The sequence below is a fragment of the Oryctolagus cuniculus genome, chromosome 5 (assembly GCF_964237555.1).
Source record: "Oryctolagus cuniculus chromosome 5, mOryCun1.1, whole genome shotgun sequence".
In the NCBI taxonomy this organism is placed as follows: Eukaryota; Metazoa; Chordata; class Mammalia; order Lagomorpha; family Leporidae; genus Oryctolagus; species Oryctolagus cuniculus.
Window position 1 is genome coordinate 31,140,310 of NC_091436.1, and position 24,985 is coordinate 31,165,294.

At 42.7% G+C, this 24,985-nt stretch overlaps 1 long non-coding RNA gene across 1 annotated transcript; it reads left to right on the plus strand.

The window, feature by feature from the left end:
* The first annotated feature begins 21,686 nt into the window (after positions 1-21,686).
* LOC138849728 (uncharacterized) lies at positions 21,687-24,509 on the plus strand. Its single transcript, XR_011388860.1, has 3 exons — positions 21,687-22,824; positions 22,901-23,002; positions 24,277-24,509. It is a non-coding gene; the product is annotated as an uncharacterized lncRNA (long non-coding RNA).
* Positions 24,510-24,985: the final 476 nt, after the last annotated feature.

Here is a 24,985-nt window from a genome sequence, read left to right on the forward strand (position 1 = left end):
GACAGTCCCAGGCTGGTGACATGGCTGATTTTCTGAATCAAGTCTGGCCAGCTTTCATATTTCTTGGTATACAAAGGGGAGAAAGTAGCACTGTTTTAAGCTCTTGCTATTTTGGAAGGTGTAGGCCTTAGACTAACAGAATGAGTATCACCTGCAGGCTTGTCAGAAATGCAGGATTTCAAGCCCCACCCCACCCAGGCCTCCAACCAAATGTGCGTTTTAATAAGAAGCCCTAGTGGTTGGCAGCTACACTGGGGCTTGGGAAGTGCCAACTGAAGCTGCTATTGATTGCACGGCCTGTTGCTTGCAGCTGAAAGCATATCCTCACTACAGCCCATAGGGAGGGACCAAGTCATGAACATCGCACCTGCTTTGCTGAGGACTTGGCTTTGTCCTGAAGGACATTAAAGTGTTTTAAATGGGAAGTGAAATACTCAGGCATTTATTTATTTATCTATTTATTTATTTATTTTGGAATACATCTCATCACTCTTAGAAAACAATAAACTTCTTTTTAAAAAATTTATTATGTGTCTTTATTTATTCGCCCTCCCAAGACAACTTTTATTTAAGAAACACAAGCTTCATACATGTCACAAGTACAACTCTAGGAATACAGTGATTCTCTCTACCATACCCGCCCTCCCACCCACTCTCCCAGCCCTCCTCCTCCTCCCTCTCCCACCCTCAGTCCCATTTTCCACTAAGATCCATTTTTGATTAACTTTATACACAGAAGACTCTGTACCAAGTGAAGAGTTCAACAAATTTGCATGAAAACAACAACAATAACAAAACTGTTCAACAGTTGAGACAAGAGCTGGAAAACCATAAACCTCTAAAACTCAAAGCATACACCAAAGAAACAGTGCCGTTATTTATCCTTCTTTCCAAGACCAGCCAGCTAGACACTTCAGTATTGCCACACCATCAGCTGGAATTCAAAAGCAGCTTCTTCTGTAAGATCTGCTCTCCCGCCCAGGCCCCAGGAGGCTGGCTATTTCTTACTTACTCTTGGGAAAAAAATAAAAGTGGCTGGGGGGGTGGTAAGAGGGGGCATTTGGCAACAGTTAAGACAGTACTTGGGATACTCCCATCCCATATTGTAGGCCTTGGGTTTTAGTTCTAGTTCCGCTCCCTTTTCCAGCTTCCTACAGATGTGTGCCCTGGGAGGTAGCAGGTAGTGGCTCAAGGGCTTGTCATACTTATGGGAGACTTGATTGGAGTTTCCAATTCCTGGCTTCGTCCTGGCCCAGACCTGGCTGTTGAGGACATTTGCAGAATGAATGGGTGGATGGCAACATCTGTGTTTCTCTCTCTCTCTGTCTCTCAAATAAATAAATAAATTTAAAATTGGTTTGTAAGCTATAATTATTCCAACACTATATTTTGTAACCTCAGACTTAGAAAAGCTTTACTTTTATTGCATCCAACACTGCCACCACCAAGCTTGGATGGTCTATTTTCTGAATGTATCTTCTCCTATCTCATAAGAATATAAGCTATTTAAGCACAATTACATTTTAAGATTTTTTCAATCCTTTCCATAAGCCTTGCAAAGTGATCTGCATTCAGTAGATTCCTGGCAAATATAAAATTAATTTTAAAAATACAAAAGTCACCATATATTGCTTCTCCAAGTTTGTTAAACAATATTTAAATGGGATAAGCATCCTGAATGCATTGCTCATGAGCTACGTTAAAACCGATAGAATCCAAAGGATTCAAATATTATGAACTCCTTTACAAAATAGGCCTTTCCATATTCTTTATGTTTGGGTTCTAACACAACCCAGAGATGGTTTTATAAAGAATTATGTACAAACATCTGCTCAAGGGTGCCCCATTTATCAAGTCACCACATCCTCCTGTGGTTCATCTTTGCTAAAACACAAACAAGCACCACCTCTTACACAGTTTCCCAGAGCACTTGGCTCATGCTCACGTAGCAGTCATAACTTCTTGATAAATACTCGCTCAGTGACTCTGTACAGGACCCTAGGAATGGGGAGATTATTAACTCCTATTATTGCTGAGGCAACTGGGGCACAGCGTGTAGATGCCAAGGGACTTAGGATTGCATGGCAAGAAATTTGGTGGCAGTAGGAGGGGAGTTGGAACTCAAGCCCCACCCACTGAGTCCCGGAGTCTGCTTAGAATCACCACATACAAGTCTTTTTTTTTTTTTTTTTTTTTTTTTTTGACAGGCAGAGTGGACAGTGAGAGAGAGAGACAGAGAGAAAGGTCTTCCTTTTTGCCGTTGGTTCACCCTCCAATGGCCGCCGCGGAAAACCGCGCTGATCCGATGGCAGGAGCCAGGAGCCAGGTGCTTCTCCTGGTCTCCCATGGGGTGCAGGGCCCAAGCACCTGGGCCATCCTCCACTGCACTCCCTGGCCACAGCAGAGAGCTGGCCTGGAAGAGGGGCAACCGGGACAGAATCCGGCGCCCCGACCGGGACTAGAACCCGGTGTGCTGGCGCCGCAAGGCGGAGGATTAGCCTAGTGAGCCGCGGCGCCGGCTCACATACAAGTCTTTGATACATCAAAGGCTAACCTCTCACCACTCTCTACTCTCTTTTCTTTTCTTTTTTTTTTTTTATTAAAGATTTATTTTATTTGTTTGAAAGACAGAGTTAGAGAGAGAGGTCTTTCATCCGCTGGTTCACTCCCTAGATAGCCACAACGGCCGGAGCTGTGCCAATCTGAAGCCAGGAGCCAGGAGCTTCTTCCTGGTCTCCCACGCAGGTGCAGGGGCCCAAGGACTTGGGCCATCTTCTACTGCTTTCCCAGGCCATAGCAGAGAGCTGGATGGGAAGAGGAGCAGCCGGGACTAGAAGCAGCACCCATATGGGATGCCGGTGCTTCAGACCAGGGTGTTAACCTGCTGCACCACAGCGCCAGCTCTTCTACTCTTTTTTCCTCTGCTGGTAAAATCATTGGCTAAGATTTTTATGTGACAAATAATTTATACTAAGTCCCAGATATATTGAAAATAAAGCGTTAGGAGCCACTCACTCTGGTCAAGTTCCATGACTGAAGATTTCTTTTTTTTTTAACTTTTATTTAATGAATATAAATTTCCAAAGTACAGAATATGGATTACAATGGCTTCCCCCCCATAACGTCCCTCCAACCCGCAACCCTCCCCTTATCCACTCCCTCTCCCCTTCCATTCACATCAAGATTCATTTTCGATTCTCTTTATATATAGAAGATCAGTTTAGCATACATTAAGTAAAGATTTCAACAGTTTGCTCCCACACAGAAACATAAAGTGAAAAATACTGTTTGAGTACTAGTTATAGCATTAAATCTCAATGTACAGCACACTAAGGACAAAGATCCTACATGAGGAGTAAGTGCACAGTGACTCCTGTTGTTGACTCAACAAATTGACACTCTTGTTTATGGCATCAGTAATCAACCTAGGCTCTTGTCATGAACTGCCAAGGCTATGGAAGCCCCCTGAGTTCACTGACTCTGATCATTTTTAGACAAGGCCATGGTCAAAGTGGAAGTTCTCTCCTCCCTTCAGAGAAAGGTACCTCCTTCTTTGATGACCCATTCTTTCCACTGGGATCTCACTCACAGAGATCTTTCATTTAGGCTTTTTTTTTCCCCCAGAGTGTCTTGGATTTCCATGCCTGAAATACTCTCATGAGCATTTCAGCCAGATCCGCATGCCTTACGGGCTGATTATGAGGCCAGAGTGCTGTTAGGACATTTGCCATTCTATGGATCTGCTGTGTATCTCACTTCCCATATTGGATCATTCTCTCCCTTTTTGATTCTATCAGCTAGTATTTGCAGACACTATTCTTGTTTATGTGATCCCTTTGGTTCTTAGTCCTATCATTACGATCAATTGTGAACAGAAATTGATCACTTGGAATAGTGAGGTGGCATTGGTACATGCCACCTCGATGGGATTGAATTCGAATCCCCTGGTATGATTCTAACTTTACTGTTTGAGGTAAGTCAGCTTGAGCATGTCCTGAATTGCACATCTCTTCCCTCTATTATTCCCACTCTTATCTACATTTAAAGCCCTTTCCCAGTAGGAGTTAATGACTTGATATGACATTATTAATACTGGAAAATACCACAGAAGTTAAGTTATAATTTATAAAAAATTTTTTCTTTGCAGTAATTGCAGTAGAAAGCTTTCCTTCATCATTTCAGAGTCCACAGTGAATACTATTGAAGGACACCTGATATTATGACTTTATTGATCTACCTAAATTCAAGACAGTTTGTTACAAAGCACCTAACCATATACAAACAGCACAATGTAAAGCATGGAACAACGTTTCAATGACTGAGAAGTATAGACAGCCAGATGAGAATACTGAACTTAGAAAGTGGGTCGTTTTTCTCAGAATAATTCTGTTTGTCCCAGTTCATGCAACAATTCAACTCTTACTTCCCCCTGGCTTCTAATCTTGAGTCTAATGTTTTCAAAGTCAGCATGACCACTGAAAAATTACAAATCTGAAATGTGATCCCTGTTAAACATAAGAGTAGGAATAAGAGAGGGAAGAGATGTACAATTTGGGATATGCTCAAGCTGACTTGCCCCAAATGGTAGAGTTAGAAACATACCAGGGGACTCCAATTTAATCCCATCAAGGTGGCATGTACCAATGCCATCTCACCAGTCCAAGTGATCAATTTCAGTTCACAATTGATCATAATGAAAGGACTAAGAGTCAAAGGGAGCACATAAACAAGTCTAGTACCTGCTAATACTAACTGATAGAATAAATAAAGGGGAGAGTGATCCAACATGGGAAGCGAGATACTCAGCAGACTCATAGAATGGTGGATGTCCTAAACAGCACTCTGGCCTCAGAATCAGCCCTAAAGGCATTCGGATCTGGCTGAAAAGCCCATGAGAGTATTTCAGGCATGGAAAGCCAAGACACTCTGGCAAAAAAAAAAAAAAAAAAAACCCTAAATGAAAGATCTCTGTGAGTGAGATCCCAGTGGAAAGAACAGGTCTTCAAAGAAGGAGGTACCTTTCTCTGAAGGGAGGAGAGAACCTCCACTTTGACTATGACCTTGTCTAAACAAGATAAGAATCGGAGAACTCAGAGGGCTTCCATAGCCTTGGGAACTCATGACTGGAGCATGGGGAGATTACTGATGCCATAAACAGGAGTGTCAATTTGTAAAGTCAACAACAGGAGTCACTGTGCACTTACTCCTCATGTAGGATCTCTGTCCTTAATGTGCTGTACATTGAGGCTTAATGCAATAACGAGTACTCAAACAGTATATTTCACTTTGTGTTTCTATGGGGGTGCAAACTGTTGAAATCTTTACTTAATGTATACTAAACTGATCTTCTGTAAAAAAAAAAAAAAAAAAGAAGAAGAAGAAATTATCAATTCCCACCTTGACTCTCACTGGGATTAAACATGACAATAGGTCTGATCTGATTTCATCATCATTTAAAAAACCATCTATTATTTTTCACTTTATGTTTCTGTGTGGGAGCAAACTGTTGAAATCTTTACTTAATGTATGCTAAACTGATCTTCTGTATATAAAGAGAATCAAAAATGAATCTTGATGTGAATGGAAGGGGAGAGGGAGTGGGAAAGGGGAGGGATGCAGGTGGGAGAGACAATATGGAGGGGGAAGCCATTGTAATCCATAAGCCGTACTTTGGAAATTTATATTCATTAAATAAAAGTTAAAAAAAAATAAAAAAAATAAAAAATGAAAAAAAAGTAAAGGAAAACTTATATTGGATTAGGAAATTCAGAGGGGCTTTTGTCAGAATTGTGTGTGTGTGTGCTTTTTAAAGCACCATATATAAAAAAATTAGAAACATATACAAAATTAGAATCATAATAAAATCCTACATATACCTCACTCAGATTCCATAGTTACCGATTCTTACTGGATCTTATTTGAGTTAAATTCCCTATGGAATCCTTGGAAAACTGGATTATTTAAAGCTAATTCTAACATCATATCATTTTATCACCGGTATTCAATAGTTTTCCTGAAAGAGGATTATATCTTAAAAATTGAATTGCTTTACAATTACCACAATAAAAACTTCTAGTGATGCCTTTATATCTTAAAATCCAACTGGTGTTGAAATCACAGTTGTTTTTATTTTATTTGTTTTAAAGATTTATTTATTTAGCTGAAAGGCAGAGTGAAAAAAAATTTAAAAAAATTATCAAAAAAAAAGAAAAAAGAAAAATTACAAATCATCTCCAGTAGAGCCTCTTTCTCCTCCAAGTTATTACAACTACGACTTTGTACTGAGCAAGTTGACACCAAAGGATTAGTTGGCGTATGCCTTGAAACCTTACAATTGTTCCTAGAGATTTCCAGCCCCGTCCCCATTTTAAAAACCAGGAGTCATTAACTATTTTTAAATGGCAGTGTACTAACCTAGGTAAGTTTCTAGGAAAAACTTATGGCCCTACTTCAAGCTGTTGCTAGCAAAAATTGCAGACTTTAGTAAAGAGAGATGGTCTTCTGCAAATCAGTTAGTTACTCACCAATAATTTCTGGTGTGTGAGTTCCTTTTGGTGTGTGAGTGCAGTTCTTTTGGGTTGATTGATTGTTCAACATCATTACTCCTGACATCACTTTGGCCTCTCCTCCTTCATTTTTTTCCCCTTTTGTCAAAGTCCTTTCTTTCTAGAAATTCCTCTTACACTCACCCAATTGCTCAAGCCAGGAAGCCAGGATTATCCTCTAAATATAATCAATGATCAAGTCTCACAGAGTACAACTTCAAAAGAGACCTCAAATACAATTCCACTTATGCTTTCCACTCTTCCCCCAATCAACATCCTCAGAATTTCTCTTTATATGAATATCTACCCCTAAGGAGCTTGGACTACTGCAGTAGCTTCTTAACCATCTCCATCCACTTCTGCCCCATCATCTATTCTTTACACATAAGCCAAAGTGGAATATGTTATTCCATTGTTTAAATCCTCTGAAGGCTCCCTGTTGACCTTAGAACAGAAGTCAGCCACATGCATGATCTGGCTTTTCTCCAGCTTCATTGAGACCTCTCACAGTACTCCAGTCATGCTGGACTCCAATGTGCTAAATTCTTTTCTATCTTGAAATCTTCTCCTTTACTTTCACCTCTGCCAAGAAATCTACCCACCCATCCTTGGCTTTTTTGACACATACTTTAGATCTTTGTTCAAATATTGCTTCCTTAGAGATCTCTCTAAACTTAGGTTTCTAGGTGCCTTACCTCCTTCTCATAACAGCTTACTCAAAGAATAGGTTTGTGTTTGTGTGTTTCTGTGTTCATCTCCTGCCTCTCTCAAAAGGTTATAATCTCCATGGAGCCAAGGACAATGACTTTCAATTGATCGCTTAACCTTGGGTTGGGTTCATGGTATGCCCTCAGTTATTTTTTGTGGAATGAGTGAATCAATATAATTTGTAGTAAAACAAAATGCATGTTTCTTTGAAAAACAAAAGAAAATTGTTCATGGATTCTTAAAGATAATTGACAGATCCGCAGCAAGTTCTTGTGGGTTACCTCACATGTTATCACAGAACTTGTTTCTGCGAAATGCATCAGTAGAAATGGAAATATCAATATATTTGAGAGGCTTTGTGGTAAAAATTACCCTGAAAAAAATATGTCAACATGAAAACCAGAGCCTACTGTAAACAACAAAAAACAAAAAAACTGTGCTTAATCATGGCCTTTTGTAGCAATGTCACAGACCTGCACTGTCGTGACATACCATGGCTTCTTCCAGAATAGCAGGAGAGCAGCAGCAAGTCTGATATATCTCCTCTTCCCCGGGGCCAGGACAGGAGATTTTCTGGCCTAGGAAAACCGTCCTGTATGTCAGAGGTGACACTCATGCGTGCAGTCATTATAGTCAGCATGTTGGACATCTCCCACTCCGGTTGCAAATTTGGAGCTAAGGTTGTCTTACACACTTGATAGTGGCTAAAAACATTGTAATCCTAAACACTCTAGTGCCAGACCAGTTGGCATTTTCTGTAGCTTTCCTCAATGTTGCTTTTCCATGCAGAGCACATTTGTAAGGACTTTTGCATATTCCAGCTAATCTGACTCTCAAAGAAGGTATTGTTATCCCTAATTTGTTGCTTGTTATAGTAAATATACTCTCCTCTCTTGGCTCCAAACAAAGCTATTTAGTCTCTATTTTTTGGTGCAGGTCTGACACTCTGAAAACCTTGTTTTCCTTGTAGGGTTGCAGGATTCTGTCCAAAAGGACCTTGTAGGGAGACTGGAAGGCAGGAGGAGGGAGCTGGAACTTGATTCTACCAGTGCATACCATTCCTGGCAGAGCAAGTGTTTCTTCACCAGGTGTAAGTCCTGCTCATTTTAGCTTCCAGCTTCTTTCTGCTCTCCCTGAACCAGCCTCATGGCCCCGCAGTGGAACATCAGCAGCACTGGAGCTGTGTCCCCTCTTCAGAGGTTTGAAATGTCATGATACAACCCTATCAGGCTGACTTATTCACTTGAAGGTAGAACCATACTGCAGTACTTTTTCAATAAATGTTGAGTATGTATCTAATCCAATTATGGTGAAAATGGGACTAAAACATTTTCGTGGTGTTATTATTGTGAATAAGCTCCATATGTGCCAAGATAGGCTCTAATTGCCCCTCTGCTTGTACCATGACCATGGAACTGCCTGCAAGGCGTCTCAGACCTCTGCCTGCCTCTGCTACTGTGAGCTCACCGTTCTTCTCTATGGAAGCTAGGAAGAGATTCTGTCCATACAGCACACAGCTGCACACGAGGGTACGGACATAGCATGGTGGTGCCAGGTGGTTAACTAGATAATCCAAGTGGAACTTATCATGACATGGAGTTAAGGGAAATATTTATAAAGAATTGTGGACTTCTGAAAAATATGTCCATAGATCTCTAGGGCTCTGTGAGTCCCCATCATACTTATCAAATGTGAAGGCAGTACTTACTATGTGAACACTTTCCTAAACACATTTTAACTCCTGGTTCAGTTAAGCCCCATAATAACACAAGGTAGGTACCACTCGTATCCGTGTTTTCAGAAATGAGGAAACACGGTGAGATTACGTAACCTTTCCAAGGTCACAGCTTCACATGGTGGAGCTGCAGCTCAAGCACAGGAAGCTCTGAAGGTCATGCCTGTAATTTCTTGATTTTGCTGAGAATCATTCATCATTTTGACAGGCTGATCACTCTGAAATTCAACTCAGGGTCCCCAGCTGTGTAGCTAACAGATAACAGGAGTTTTGTTGACTCTGGATTTCCTAGCCAAAGATAAGACAGGTAAGGCAACATGGAGTCCCCACACTCTGACTGTGACCAAAGTCGAAAGGTGTGGTGAGAGGAGCTCAGGATCTCACAGAAATTTTGACACACTATTGAGTTCTTCCTCTTAGGATTTACCCCATTGTCTGCCACGCAAGCACATCTCAAATTCTTTGGAAACTGCCTCAAAGCACACTTGGAGATACAAGTTTCCATACCTGGAATGAAAGCCAACTTCTTTTTCCTGTGGGCTCTTCTCTTTATAACATCTTCGGTCTGGCAGGGGTGCCTATCACTGAGGCCACAGTCCTTGGTGACACTGTCCATGCTCAGGTCAGTATCAGATTGTCTCTGTTCTGCTCCACAAGGCCAAACTCTAACTGGATTCTTGGCTCATTCTGCAGTAGTGGCTTGTAGAAAGGCAAATATTTTGCAATTTCTCTTTCCTCTTTCCACTTCAAGGTCTTGGTGTCTTGAAGAGCTCCCTGATTTTAGATTTTCTACAGCTATGAGATGAACTTGATACCTTTCCCTCCTCCAAAATAGATGAACTTTTTACTAGTTTAGTCAATATTCAAGACTAAGTCTTAATTCTAGGTCTTCCATTTTGTGACATTATCTTTGATATACTTTACAAAGAGTTGGGGTCTTGTTACGCAAAATGTGGTCCACAAACTAGCAGCATTGGCAACACTTGGGAATCTGCTAGAAATGCAGAATCTGAGGCCCCATTCCAGACTTACCGAATCAGAATTTTCATTGCATGGTTCAGATGCACTTTAAAATTGAGAAGCACTGGGTTAAAGGATATCAAATTGCTTTCATCTCAACTGAGGGCCTGGGATATCTGTTGGCAACTCATATCATAATCTCTGAACATTAATAATCTTTTTCTCATGGCCCTGGAATTCTCTGTGAGACAATGTTGTTAGGCACCAGAGGAAAAATCATCTGAGAGGGGCCATTGTTGTGGCATAGTGGGCAAAGCCTCCGCCTGCAGTGCCGGCATCCCACATTGGTGCTGGTTCGAGACCCAGCTGCTCCACTTCAGATCCAGCTCTCTCCAATGGACTGGGAAAGCAGTAGAAGATGGCCCAAGTCCTTCGGCCCCTGCACCTGTGTGGGAGACCTGGAAGAAGCTCCTGGCTCCTGGCTTCTGATGGGTGCAGCTCTGGACATTGCAGCCAACTGGGGAGTGAACCAGCGAATGGAAGACCTCTTCTCTCTCTCTCTGCCTCTCCTCTCTCTGTGTAACTCTTTCAAGTAAATAAATAAATCTAAAAAAAGAAAAAAGAAAAATCACCTGAGAAATCTTCTCTCACCTGGAAGATAAAATTCTCATCCTTCCATGCCCCTACAATGCAATGGATCCATATGAATGAGAAATTGAATGCCACTAGATTTTTGTGGTCACATTTGAGTTAAAATAAAATTATTCAATTGCTATAATCCCACCTTCGGATATACGAACTTAGTGATTCTCTTGATTTTCTTATACTACATGCTTCTCAGTTCACTGTATGTTCCTTTCTCTGTGGAATTCCCTTCCTTCACCCAGACCTTGTCACATTTCATGATCAAACTGAAATCTTTCCTCTGTGAAATCGTTAAACCCCATGGCATCTAGACGAGCAACTGTCTGCTCTGTACCCATCAATGTCTGGATATTCTTTTAAGGGGACTGTGGGAGAAAATTTGCATGAGCTTGAAAATGACCAAGCTTAAAGGGCTTCTTGGTTTGACCAATTCACTTCCTACATGAGTTTGGTTAAGTTGTTGAAGTTTCATTGCCTTCTGTAAAATGACATGGCTTCCCTTCTCCTGATGCACTCCTGGCACCGCCATCTGTTTAGTTGTTGAGGACTAAATCCTTGGATCCGTCATTGACCCCACCCTTTTCCCCACCACTCACCTCCAACCCAACAATAATAAATCCTGTTGCTTCTACTTTCAAAGCACATCCAGAGTCTCCTCCCTTTTACCACCTCTATTGGGGCCACCTTGATGTGAACCATCACCTTATCTGTGTGGATCACCACCATCAGGCATCTTCTAACTGACTTCTACCCTCTTTCCTATTCTCTTCTAGTGGATAGTGGCCGGACTAATCATATTAAAATAACAAGTCAACCAATCTCCTATCCAAAACTGTCTAATGGAAACCAAAGTCAAGGCTAAAGTTCTGATGGTGACCCAGGGACTGTCTCACCTCCAACTTTAACTCCGGGGCCACTCTACTCACCCCGCTGTGACATTCTTACTGGTCATCTTCTGGTTCCTGGAGCAGGCCAGGCAAGGGTATGGCAGGAGCTCTTAGCACTTGAGGTCCCTGCCCTTTGTCTGGAATGTTCATCCTGAAGATATCTACATGTTTTGCCCCCTTACCTCCTTCAAATCCTTGCTCAAATGATGTCTTCTCAATCAGCCCTTCCCTGACCACTGAATTCAAAATGGAAACCCCATTCCCAGCATTCCCCATCTATTTTCTTTGTTTCATGGTTGATGTCACCACACTTTTTAAAAATCTTTTCCACATAGGGGATAATTTCATTGCAATGGCAGTCTCCAAGTTAACAACTAGGCAAGCTTTCCCTGAAGGGCTCACAAATTAAATTAAGGTAATCAAATCACATGGCTTATTAAACCAATTTGAGGCTCACACTGGCAGAGCAGCGGGGGTAAGTTCACAAGCTTAGCACAGCACAGAGGCGGGTAGAAGGACCACAGTACCTGGTCCACAGCTACAACAATGGTCAGATGGTCAGAAAAAACAATGTTTTTTTCTCTTCCATAAACTTCCCTGATAGTTCCTGGGATCTCCATTGCCCTTGATCAAGCGCTCTCAGCAGACAGAAAAGGTATCTGGACCCAACACATAGCCATGCTATTGTCTGCTAATTAGCCTGCTGAGCAGCTAGGGATCTATTTGTTATTTTTGAGCGAAAGTCACCTGAGACCAGAATGGACTTCACAAATAAGTGGCAAATAAAGAACTCATGAATACTGAGTGCCTTACACATAGTATACTGTCATGAATATCAAGAATCCTGGCCCTGCTATTCCTTACTGGTTTTAAAAAACTAATTAATTTAATTGAAAGAGCAACAGAAAGAGAAAGAGAAAAATAAAGAGAAAGAGAAAGAGCAGGAGAAAGAGTGCTTCCATCTGCAGATCCACTTCCCAAATGGCCACAATATCCAGGACTGGGCCCAGTGGAAGCCAGGTCCTAGGAACTCCATCCAGGTCTCCCGCAGAGGTGGCAACAGACCAAGTACTTGGACCATCTTCTGCTGCCTTCCCAGGTGCATTAGCAGGGGGACTGGATCAATAGCAGACCAGCCAGGACTGAAATCAGAACTTTGACATGGATCACTGGTATCTCAAGCAGCAACTTAGCTCACTTGCCCCAAGGCTGGCCCCCATTCCTAACTGTTAATGTTAACAAACACAGGTTCTACCTGACCTTTCTGACATACCTCACACATCGCCGGTATATCCATGTACTTACACAAAATATGAATTCATAGAAATGTGAATCTCATCCATCCCAGGTGTTGTCTTCTAAAACAGAATTGAAAATTCCCAAATGATACCACCAATGCTCATGAGAGCCTTCTAACAGATCACAACATTCGCTCATTTGTTTTCTTAACTGTCAGTCTCACACCAACTAGAATAGAAGGGCCAGGAACACTGGACTTCTCACCTGCTGTCATGGCTAAGTCGGCACCTAGACGTGTGCTTGGCACAAAGTCCATAATTGTTACAAAAAAAAAAATGAGTGAAATTTAAGAACCATGAGGATTGAATCAAGGGACGAATTGCACTAGAATAAGGGAGGGGAACAGTGGCTTGGAACAGGGAAGGAAGATGAAAGTGAGGGCTGAATTCCATGTGGCCTTGGCCTTGCTGGATACCTGTCCTGCTCCAAGCCCATGGGTATGGAAGTGGTTGGAACGTTCACGTGGAAATGCTGCAGACTGCCTCTTCTTCTGGAAATGGGCTCTCTGGGGCTGTTGTTCTGCCCACTTTACCTACAGTCCAATACATTGTAAGGATACACGTTGAAGTATGCGCTTAGTGGATAAATACCCTGTCGAAGTTTTCCTTGCACTCGAAAGTGTTCGTGAAGACTGACGCTTGAATGACTTCAGGTATTTCCCCTGATGGGACTGGGCTTCATTCAGCCCGGAATAGAACTGGGCGAGAGGTTGCAGCCTGGGAGACCAGGAAGTTCCAGGCTTTGCACCTTGTCTCAGTCAGCTCAGCAAAATGCCACGGACTGCGTGGGTTAACCAACAGCAATTTATTTCTCACAGTTCTAGATGCTGGGAACATGAAGATCCCAGATACATTTATCTTTATCTATAGAGATAAGTGTGATTCCTGGTGAGGAACCTGGCTTGCCAACAAAAACCTTCTTGGGATGGCCTCTGCATTACAAAATAAAGCCCTGGATATCCAAAAAAAAAAAAAAAAAAAAAAAAAAAAAAAAAAAAAAAAAGAAGAAGAAGAAGAAGAAGAAAAAGAAAGAAAGAAAAACCAAACAAACCAAAAAACACCTTCTTGCAGGGCCTTCTTAGTGAGGGGTGTGGGGGAGTGCAGAGTGCATGTCCTTCACTTCCAAGGCCACGAGTGCTTCAGGATTGGGACCTCATTCAACTGCAGGTACCTCCTACAGACCCTGACTCCAAACTCAGTCACACTGGGCTTCCACAGATGAATTTTTGAGGTGGGTGGGGGGACATAATTCAATCCATAGCATGTCTGGTTTCTTCCTAGTACAGTATCTTTTTAATATATTCTTTAAAAATATTATTGTCTTTTAAAAATTTTTATACATTTCTTATAAGATCCACATTTTAATCCTTTCCTACTCATGGCTCACTTATTTAATTTGCCTTAACAGCTCCTCTAGGCACTGGGGATATATATTTTTTCCAAACCACAATTTAGAACACAGGACATTGTGAGTATGGGTGTGCTTATCGAAGAACAGGGCAAAATTCCAGAAACTGGGATTATCTTAGAAAATCTGGAAGTACCAAAATGATGATGATGAATAATCTAATTTTCCATATTTGTACAGCAGGGGTTAAGGATACCTTTAGTTCAGTTTGTGGCTCGATATCACTCATACCCATCAAAAATTTTCTTTGTTCAATTAGACTTTGCAATGATGGGGGAGCCTATTGGTACTGGCCTGCAGTAAATACAAAGTTGAAAGTAGGCATAGCCCTCCACAACAGAATTCTGCATGTTCACTTTGGTCATATCTCAAAGCAAGAAATTTTACCTTTGGATCTTGTACACTGAGATGCAATTTCTCCTCTATCCTGTCCTAGCCTATCTTATCCTTTGCCATCCCATTCTTTGATATAATGCCTGCTACGACCTACAAAGCTGATTTCCAAACTAATTGGACCTTCAAACTTAATTGTGACCTGCAGTTTGAAAGCAACAGTTCTAATGGACCAAGTCCAGTAAACTTCAGTTTGTTTTCTGTTACTATTTTGGTTAAAGTGAAGGAGGTTTTGCTTATTTATTTCTGTTCCGTAAATACTTATAGATACCAGCCTAGTATCTATGGAAAATAATTTTATTTCCTTAGAAATGTATCTGCTGAAGTTTCTCCAGCCACAGAGCAGAGATGTTCAGAACTGGAAGGAGCTGCAGTGGTTAGATCACAATGTATCTCTCAACAGCATCCTTGTTCGAGTTCTTGGTGTTTGGGCATAGTGTCCCTGAATAAAAATGTTTAAAAATTGCTTTCCTTGTTTTTAAAACTCTTCTGAGCATAACTGGTTTCTACTTGTTCTCCCTTGCAAGACTCACTGTATGATTTATATTTTATTTTGTCTTGTTTTTAGTTTCCTGGCTATTTTTTCCAGGTCATAGTATCAGTTGATTTGGTGATTGTAGCTTGAGATCACCAAGAGGCTTAGTATAGAGAAGGAAGGGCTATCCGCGATTTTATTATACACTCAAATTGCTGTATGATGACCGAAGAGTTTCAAAAGGGCCGAAGAGCCCAATGGTGGGGTTGAAACTGCCAAGAGGGGAAGATGGATCATGTGCTGCCATCTATTGGTAGTGCTATGAAACAGCAGTGATTAAGCTTTGGCAGCTTTTCAATCTCACTCATCGGCTTTAAAAATGTATGATTTTGAGGGAACTAAAGTTCACTTCACCTGTCCTCCAAAACTGTTCCCCAAGCAGCCTTGCATCCCAGTGAAGGATCCCGTGGATGGGAATGACCGATCTCTAACCCTAGTGGAGTTGTCTGTAAAGTAGACCAAAGGGAGAGGGGAATTCCCACACTTCCCATTACTGTCCAACCCGACGCACTTCCCCTTTAGGATGGTCTGGGAGAAGGAGAGACTGTCTGCCCATCAGAGAGATTCCAAAGAACATGCTGTTCTCATCTTTCAGCTCTCTCCCATTCCTTCCCCGGCCTCTGGGATTACCACGTGTCACGTGAGCAGGGTAGCTTTGAAACAGAACTACACAGTGCCCCCCCCCCCCCGCCGCCCCTTTGAAGCTTGTTGATTCTAAATGCAGCTCCATTGTGAACCTTCCTTTGGGTTTGTTTATTACTCAAGGAAACTGAGCATCAAGGACAGAGCACTTCCATTTTTAAAGGATTCCTGTTCATTTTCTTGATGAGTACATATTTATGCTGAAAAAGTGATCATTTTTACAGATCACAATTCAATGCAGTTTAATTGTGCTCATCATTATGTAATTATAAGCTTTATTTATTAATTTATAAGGCATCATAATAGTGGAATGAACAACCATAGTTCTAGCTGCATTCACACACACACACACACACACACACACACACAATCTTCAAAAAGTTCATGGAAATGTGTTGAATTGCAAGTTTATTGCACCCAAAATGACCTCATTTAATTCCATTTTCCACAAATTTTTGAAGTTCCTTGCATATATAATATATATATATGTACATATACATACATGTATAATACATAAAATAATATGTACATGTGTATTATATATATATACTGAGTTCTCTACTGGGTGCTCAGATGTACCCATCAACAAAGCTGGCTTAAATCTCTGCCCTTAGGAGCATGCATTCTAATGGGGGCAAATAAACAAATGAAGCCCAATATAGAGCAAGACTGGGAAAAATAACGCCTGTGATGGGGAAAAGGCTTCAAAGAACAGAAGTGGGGAACATAGGTGAAGGAGTTTGTTGTAACTTTAGGTTCAGGGACTGCTTTGTTGAGAAGTAGGATTGGAGTGGATACTTGTAGCTGGTGAAGGAATTAGCTGTGTGGGTATGCAGAGGGAGTATTCCAGGCACAGGCAGCAAACCAGTGTCCTGGATGCAGATGGGAGGTAGTGAAAAGGAGGTGGGATTGGTAGTGCCCATTGCAAGGTTTTAAACAAGGAAGAAATGAGATCCGCCATAGCTTTCTAAATTAAAAAAATCCATTTTATTTAAAAGGCAGAGAGAAAGATGGAGGAAGTTCTTTCAATCACTGCTTCAACTCCTCAATGCCTGGAACTCAGTCTGGGTCTCCCATGTGGGTGGTAGGGATCCAGGTATTTGAGCCATCACCTGCTGCGGTAGCAGGAAGCTGGGTTGGACTTGAATCAGGCACTCTGATAGGGATGTGAGCATCCGAAGCTGCCACTTAACCATGGCACCGAATTCTCTCTCCTTCCTGGCTTTTAAAAGAACTATGCTAGCTGTGAAGTGGAGGATAGCGCACAGGGAGTGAGGACCGGGGCCAGCCAGGTCAGGATCGCAGGGGCTTGCCCCAGTTCACCAGGCAAGGTCATGAGGAATGACTGGATTCGGTGTATAATTCGAAGACAGAGTCAGCAACACTGAAAGACAGGTCACTAAGAAACGCCAGCAGGAGCAGAGAGCAAGATGACCGAGGCTTTTGGCCTGAGCACCCGAAGACCAAGCAGATATCCACAGTTATAAAAGACAGCACCGAGCATTTGGATGGACAGAAAAATTTAGCAACTTCTCGCAGTCCCATCAGAGGAGCTCTGTGCCTGGATGCACAGCCTTATATGGCCACAATCAGGAGACTAAGTGAACAGCTGTTTGGTCTGAGATGTAATTCCTTTCTCATGGGGTGGCTCCCTCTTCTCCTGTGGCTACCAGAAACCCCTTCCGAGGGGGTAATCTCAGAGCATGTATTTATGATTTGGTGATAGCTGTGTGGTTATTTGCTTAATTACTATTTCCTCTACAAGACTCCAAGTGCCACGTCTCTGCTTTCGTTGATACAGCCACCTGCTAGGCTGACCCAGCTTGTGATGGGTGTCTACTGCACACGAGGTAAAGAAGCAACGAAGTTGAGTAAGACTTCAGGGCCCTGCCAGAAACCCTCAGGAGCTCGTCAGGTTTGATCCTTTCACTCTGTCTGCTTACTGGGGGCTTCTTTAACCACGTACAACACTTTGGGTCAAGGATTCTTATATGATAAACCCAAGAAGCAATGTGGCCCTGTTCTAACAGGGAGGCTACCTGGGGCTGAGGAAAACATGGGGCCTAGGTACATACATCTTGAGGAAGCAAATCCAGCCAACCCTTGGTATCTTTGGAGTACGGTTCCAGGACCCCTTGCAGTGTCTAAGATCTAGGGATGCTTGAGTCCCTTATATGAAATGGTTGGTATTTGATTATAACCCACACATGTCCTCTTGCAAACTTTAAGTTACTTCTAGATTACTTACAAACCTCGAAACAACGTACACACTCTCTAAATAGTTGTTTAGACTGCATTGTTTAGGAAGCAACAACAAGAAAAAGCCTGCTCCTAGGGCAATACAACGGCAGGGGGTTTTGATCCAGATATTTTCTATCTGCAGGTGATTGAATTTGAAGATGTGGAACCCACAGATATGGGAAGCTGTTTTCTCTGTTGTTGTCCTTTGACCTCCTGCCTAAGAAAAATTCTCACTTCTCCTGCCTTTCCTTTACTCCAACTCCTTAGCTGACCCTGTTCTCTCCGTAATGCTTTTTGGATAGATCGGAAGGAAGAGACTAGCTTCTCTCTCCACTAACTACTTTGACAGCTAACCCTCAAGGCTGCCATTAGCATCCCTCTATCTCAAGTCCAAGTCCTGGGTGGGTTTATAATGTGAATACGGTATTGTTCTACAGACTGTCGAAACCCTTACCCATGGCACGACCATGTCTTTGTCTCTACTCGGAATTTTCCTTGTTAACTTTAGAAATAGTTTTGGTGGATGATAATACTAGGCATGGAAAGCTAAAAAAAGTTGTTAGATTACAAAATAATCATTGGCAGAAAATCCTGGGAAACTCCCGCCCTAGTGGGAAAATTACTGGGTTGTGTATGGTATTACAAGCCTTCACTAATCCAAGCAGGAGTTGTTAGCTGAGTTGCAAATGAGAAACCAGCAAAACAAAATTTGTTATGAAATATTACCTAAAATGTGGGCTTACAGAGAGCTAGAAATAGAGCTTGACTTTCTACATTAGACCCAGAGCAACAGGAGCTCAGAGAGTCAGACTCCTGCGGAGGTTAACTCTTACAAGACTATCATTTGGCAAAGGCAAAACAGAGGGCAGAGAGCTTGGTTCAAGGGCCAAAAGGAGCCTGGATTCAAACTCAGCTCTTCTAGGTCTCTGTTCTGATGTGTGATGGACTTTCAGCAATCCATTGCAAATTGACACAAATATGGTCAATTTAGACAGTTGTTTTTTTTCCTAATTGTGAGTCAATTAAATTCAAAGCACTTGCCTTTATCCTCCCAGATTCATGCCCTATCAGCCCTTCTAACTTTTTATTATTGTTGTTGTTGTTGTTGTAGTTGTTGTTGTTTTGGTGATAAAATATTGTTTCTATTAGGAAATAATGACTCCCAATGGCTTTGGAATTTTGGGGGTTTCTAAGTACCCTTATTTTGGCAATCCTAAAATAATTCATGACTGCTGCCGCTTTAAAAAATAAACAAAAAATCTGGGAACCGCGGCAATAGAATGCCTGTACCCAAAGGACAACAGTGGTTTTCCTGTTCCTAGAGAGTAAGGCAGGGTGCACCAGCCTGGAGGGTGAAGGAACCGGAGACTCACATATGAACAATATCCATAGACAATGGCTGCCCCATGTTTCTCACTGGGGCAGCTCTGATCCTTCCTCTTCCCTAATCTTCTCTCCCTCATCTCTCAGATCTTTCTGGAGCTTTCCAGAGCCCTTGTACATGACTCTTCATAGGGGGCCTTGTTTGGTCACCAAAGTGGCCATGACTGGTCTGAGCCAAGACTTTTGGGTATATCTGGTGGGAGTAGGGAGTGATAGGAGTGATGGCTCTCTGAACCATCCATGGTTTTTCCTGCTTGTGGTTTACTCTAGAATGCAAGAAGTATTAATGTGTTAGTTATCCCATTTTCTCTTTAAAAGCTTTTTATGTATTATTTATTTGAGAGGCAGAGAGACAGGTGTGTGCTCACATACACACACACACACACACACACACAGCTCCCATCTGCTGGTTCATCCTCAGATGCCCACTATAACAGAATCTGGGCCAGGAGCCGGGAATATGGGTGGCAGGGACCCAACCACTTGAGCCATCACTGCTGCCTCCCAGGGTCTGCACAAGTAGGATGGCTGGAGCCATGTATGGAACCCAGGGGTCCTGGTGTGGGATGTGGGCATCTTAACTTGTGTCTCAGTTGCCACACTAAACTCATGCCTCCTCCCATACTCGTAAGCTTTCCACCTGAGGAAAAAATGCTACTATCCAAGGAAAGACTTGTAGGTACTGTAGGAGTGGGACTGAAACTGCTCTTTCTTTGTCCCATGGTTTGCTTCAAGCTCACTCCTGCTGCTGGGAATAAGAGGGTGAAGTGATTCTAAAAGTTTTGCCAGGTTGAATGTGCACCAGTGTCCTGATACACCAGTGCCACCAGACCCATCCGATTCCACATTTACATTCCGAGTCTTCTGTGAAGGAGTGAGCCTGCAGCCCCGCCATGATCATCCGCGGTGCTCGGGGGCTCATATACCGGGAGCCTATGAGTGTCCTCCAAACCACGGGGCCTCAGCAGTTCCCAGCCAACCCTTCCCTAGAAGGAAGTTTACATAGGGTTTTGAAGAAGGAAGGGGACAGTGAGATGTCTCAGAGATCTGAAAGCATTCTCAAGAGAAAGGGAAATCAGAAATAGGGAAGAAACATGCTGTCCACATTTACCTACGTCCTCGTCTCCAATTGAATTTCTGTTTGACCAATTCCTGGACTCACAGTTGTGTCAGAGGCCCGTGTTTCTTCATCAGGATGTACTGTTCCAGTAACGTTACAGCTGGCCAAGGGCGAGGCTGGCTTTAGGTGGTCTCAGATGAGGTCACCTGGAGATGCAACTCCAGGAAGCAGTAGAAGGGGATAAACAGTTCTTGACTTGCTTTGCAAGAGGCAAGTTTGGGAGCTCTCCACATATGTCCTTGTGCAATCTTCACCACAATCCCCTGGGGTGGGTGTTATTGTCCTCAGTTCACAGAGAAGGAAATTTGTCCCAGCTCACAGGGCTTCAAGAGGACAGAACCAGTCCTATCTCCCCAGGAGCAACCCAGGATTTGAATCCAGATCCTCCTGCCCCTACAGTGTTCCAGGCCATCCAATGCCTTTGCGAAACAGGGAAGGTGAGTGTGGTCTCTGAGCACAGAGGGAATCTACAGGGCAGAGGCCAGGAAACATTCCGAGAACAGTCAGCTTCACCACACAAGGTCATGTTAACTGGCGGCTCCTGGGCTTCCTGCGGCCCTTTGTCAACCAGACAGCTGTGTTGGACAGCAGACACACTTTGACATAGGAAAGGGAGGAATCTATATTCCATAAAAAACTAAAAACTTAGATTTTAGATTGTGATTTTTTTCCATTCTTACCATGGAGAATATTTTATTTTATTATTTTTTTTTATTTTTATTTTTTTTGGTGAGCTTGCCTTTCTAGCAGTTTCTAGAGTTAGGAAACATCTGACAGCCGTCAAGATGCAGGTTAGGATGCCTGCGTGCCACATCACTGTGTCTGTTTGAGTCCTGGCTCCAGTTCCTGATTCCGGCTTTGTGCTGATGCAGACGCTGGGAGTGAGCAGTGGTGGCTGAAGTAGTGAGGCCCTGTTCCCGACATGGGAGACCTGGACTGAGTTCCCCACTCTGGGCTTCAATCCCTGGCTTAGCAATTGCAAGCTCCTGGGGAGGGAACCAGCAGATGGGAGCTCTCTCTCTCTCTCTCTCTCTCGGCCTCTCAAATAAATAGGTACTTTTTAAAAAACGTTCATGGAAAAATGGGATTGAAAGATAAACTTATTTAAAAAAAAACAGAGTAAAATTGTGTGACATCTTTATTATAGAATTACTGTTTGGCTGATTCCTTCTTTCCTTCCAGATCATCAATATTAACTGATGTCAGGTATATCATGTGTGTGAAGACAGAAAAAGAAATGTACCTAACAAGCCAGAATACGCGTTGGGATCCATGTGGACTTTGGACAGCTCAGGAAATCCGTTGGCTTCTGCCTGGGAGCTGAAGTCTGTTTACATTCCAGTGGAATTCCTGGGAAAGTCCAGAGCTCTCTGTGCTTTGAAAACAATGACTTATGGAGCTAAACTCCCACTGCCACAACCTGAAAAGAGGGAGAGGCCTGAGAGGGTCCCATGGGCAGGACAGGACCAGACCAGCATCCCTCCCAGCCTTGGCCTCTTTGCTCCCTGAGCTGAAACAAAAACCGGCTTGCGGGCCTGCTGAGTGGAGGCTGGGCCTGGGAGGTTGCTGCTACGTCTCTTGTCATCAGTAGTGGTTATGCATGGATTTTCAGAGGCACAGCCACTACCTGCGCAGGGTGGCTGCTCCTAAGGTGTGGGCACCTCTCCCTTCGTGAGGCAGCTGTGAAGACAGAGCCAGCTGGACTGAGCCCCTCCTTTGGAGCTGAGGAAACTGAGGGCCTGGCAGTTCCATCAACATCTTGAGGTCCCACTTTAGGTTAGGGCCTAGAAAAGGAGGCAACAAGCTTCATTTTTCTACTTGACACATACTGCTCGAGCTTCATGTGATGTGCAGGGTATCACTCAAAAATCACAACCAAGATGATGGCTCTTGGACAAACTGAATTTATTGTGAGATGGAAAGGGTTCATGGGTCTTTAAGATGTAAGAGTTAACAGGAAATACATGTTTTCAACATAGAAAAAAAAAACTCAGAAGTACAATAAAATAAATGCCTGAGGGCCACAGTTGAACTTCATTGGGTTTTAAACAATGGGAATATGGTGAGCAGATGTTCCAGGTTTACTTTTATAAGAGAAAAACAGACCCAGTGCTGATCAACTTATTCATTCATTTATCCCCCTCCGTCCCTGAGTGCCTACCTACCATGTGACAACTTCACGGGCTATGAACTGCAACTTGTTCTCTGGAAGTCACGTGGGAGAATCAGATGAATGCTAACGCTAACAGTAAAATCCAGGATTTACACATAGCAGAGGGAACCCTAAAAGGAACTGCTCTCTTGCCAGAGAGGGGGGCAGCAAGGTAAGTAGCCAGGGAGGTTTTCAAGGGTGTCCTGGAAGAAATTCCATAGATAGGGAAGATGAGTAATGCATTTCAGCAGAAGCAGCATTCTGCTTGAACGCCTGGGTGCTGGGAGAAGAGTGTTGGGAGGAGCAAGAATTCAATCCTGCTGGTGAGAAGGATCCTCTAACAAGTTAAGGTAGGTAAATAATGCAATCAGATTGAGCTGTGATAGTGCAGAGGCTGAACATGAGGGAGGAGACCTAGAGGGAATGAAAATGGGAGACACTTTGGCCTATGAGACTGGCATTTTAACAGGAATGGAATTTAAATTCAAAAATAAAATTGGTGCTGATATTTTGGGTTAGAGACTCTACAGACCATCACACTTCAGTTTAAAGTTTAAAGGCTTATTTTTGTATCCATTGACAAATTGGAGTCTACATTTTGCTTTCTTGGGATGGTGACCTTGTTACAGAATTAGAGTCCAGTGACCAAAAAAAAATCTTTGAAGGATTAGATTAATAATTGATTTCAGTGTTTTTTCAATTTTTTTAAATTTTTTAAATTTATTTGAGAGAGAGAGAGAGAGAACGCTTCCATTAGCTGCTTCATCCACCAAATACAACTACCATACCTGAGCGAGACCGTAGCCAAGAACCAGGAACTCAATCCAGGTCTCCCACATGGGTGGCAGGGACCCAACTACTTGAGCCTCCTAGGGTGTCTGCCTTAGCTGGAGCTGGAGTCAGGTAATGAGGTTGGATTCTCCCAAACAATCAACAATGTCTTGTGTGGGAACTACCCCATGGCAACTATTTCCTTAGGCAATTGAAGGTTAATTCCCTCACAAGGGGTTGGGAAAGCCAATATTACTGTAGATTGGGAGGCTGTAGCCACCAGGTAGGGAGAATCTTCTTTTTATGGGGATGGGAAGGCTACTTAACTAGCGGTAGCAAGACTTCTTTCACTGGCAACGATGACTTATCAGAAGTTGGGTTTCAATGTCCACAGCCTCATTAAGGTGTCTCCACACACTCCCATCCCAACTTACAGGATACATTCATTCTCAACTAATGTTTTCATTTCATAGTGGACAGCCTGGAGGTTAGAAGCTCATCTTGTTTGTTTTGTAATTCAGCCAATTACAGCATGAAGTTTTGCCTTTGGTTTTCAGAAATTTCAGTCCTGGTCTTCAGGAGAGAAAACCATCCTTCAGGGCACACTAGATGCTATTGGGTTGTGTTTGCAATGATTGCACTGGGAATTCAAATCCCTGTCCTCATTCTTCTTCTTCAGTATTTCCAGCAATGTTAGTGCAACCAATGAAAGTCATCATATCCCTTCATTTTACTGAAAAGTTAGAAAGTATTGGGGCCGGTGCTATGGTGCAGTGGGTTAAAGCCCTGGCCTGAGCACCAGCATCCCATATGGGTGCCGGTTTGAGAACCGGATGCTCCCCTTCCCATCCAGCTCTCTGCTATGGCCTGGGAAAGCAGTAGAAGATGGCCCAAGTCCTTGGGCTCCTGCACCCGCGTGGGAGACCCAGAAGAAGCTCCTGGCTCCTGGTTTCAGATCGGCGCAGCTCCAGCTGTTGTGGCCATCTGGGGAGTGAACCATCGGATGGAAGACTTCTCTCTCTGTCTCTACCTCTCTCTGTAACTCTTTCAAATCAATAAAAAATAAAATAAAAAATAAAGTATTATACACAGAGTTACTTAGCTCCTTTGCTTCTTATGCATGGTTGAATAGGAAGGAATACCCAATACAGATCTTTTGTGTTCCTCTAAAACTAGACTATTCCATGGACTATTAGTGCTTTCTTTACTGTTGGAAATTTAGTCATCAACATTTTAAATGTAATGGCCTTAGAGAGCTAGTTCACAAAATTCCAGAGACAATTCAGAAAACTCATGAAATTCTGTTCTCCTAGAACAATTATTGGTATCAAAATCAGTCAAGATCCTCCAGAGAAACCAAATCAATCTCTCTGTGTGTATTTACACCAATATCTATGAATATAAATCTGCAAATATTTCTCTCTCTCCCAGTTCTCTCTCTCTCTCAGCACTCCCAATGTCCAAGAGCATAGATGATGGATGACTCAGATCAGACATGTTCTCCCTTCCTCCGTTTTTTTGGTTTATGTGTACCCTTGGAAAGATTGGATGATGACTGCCCA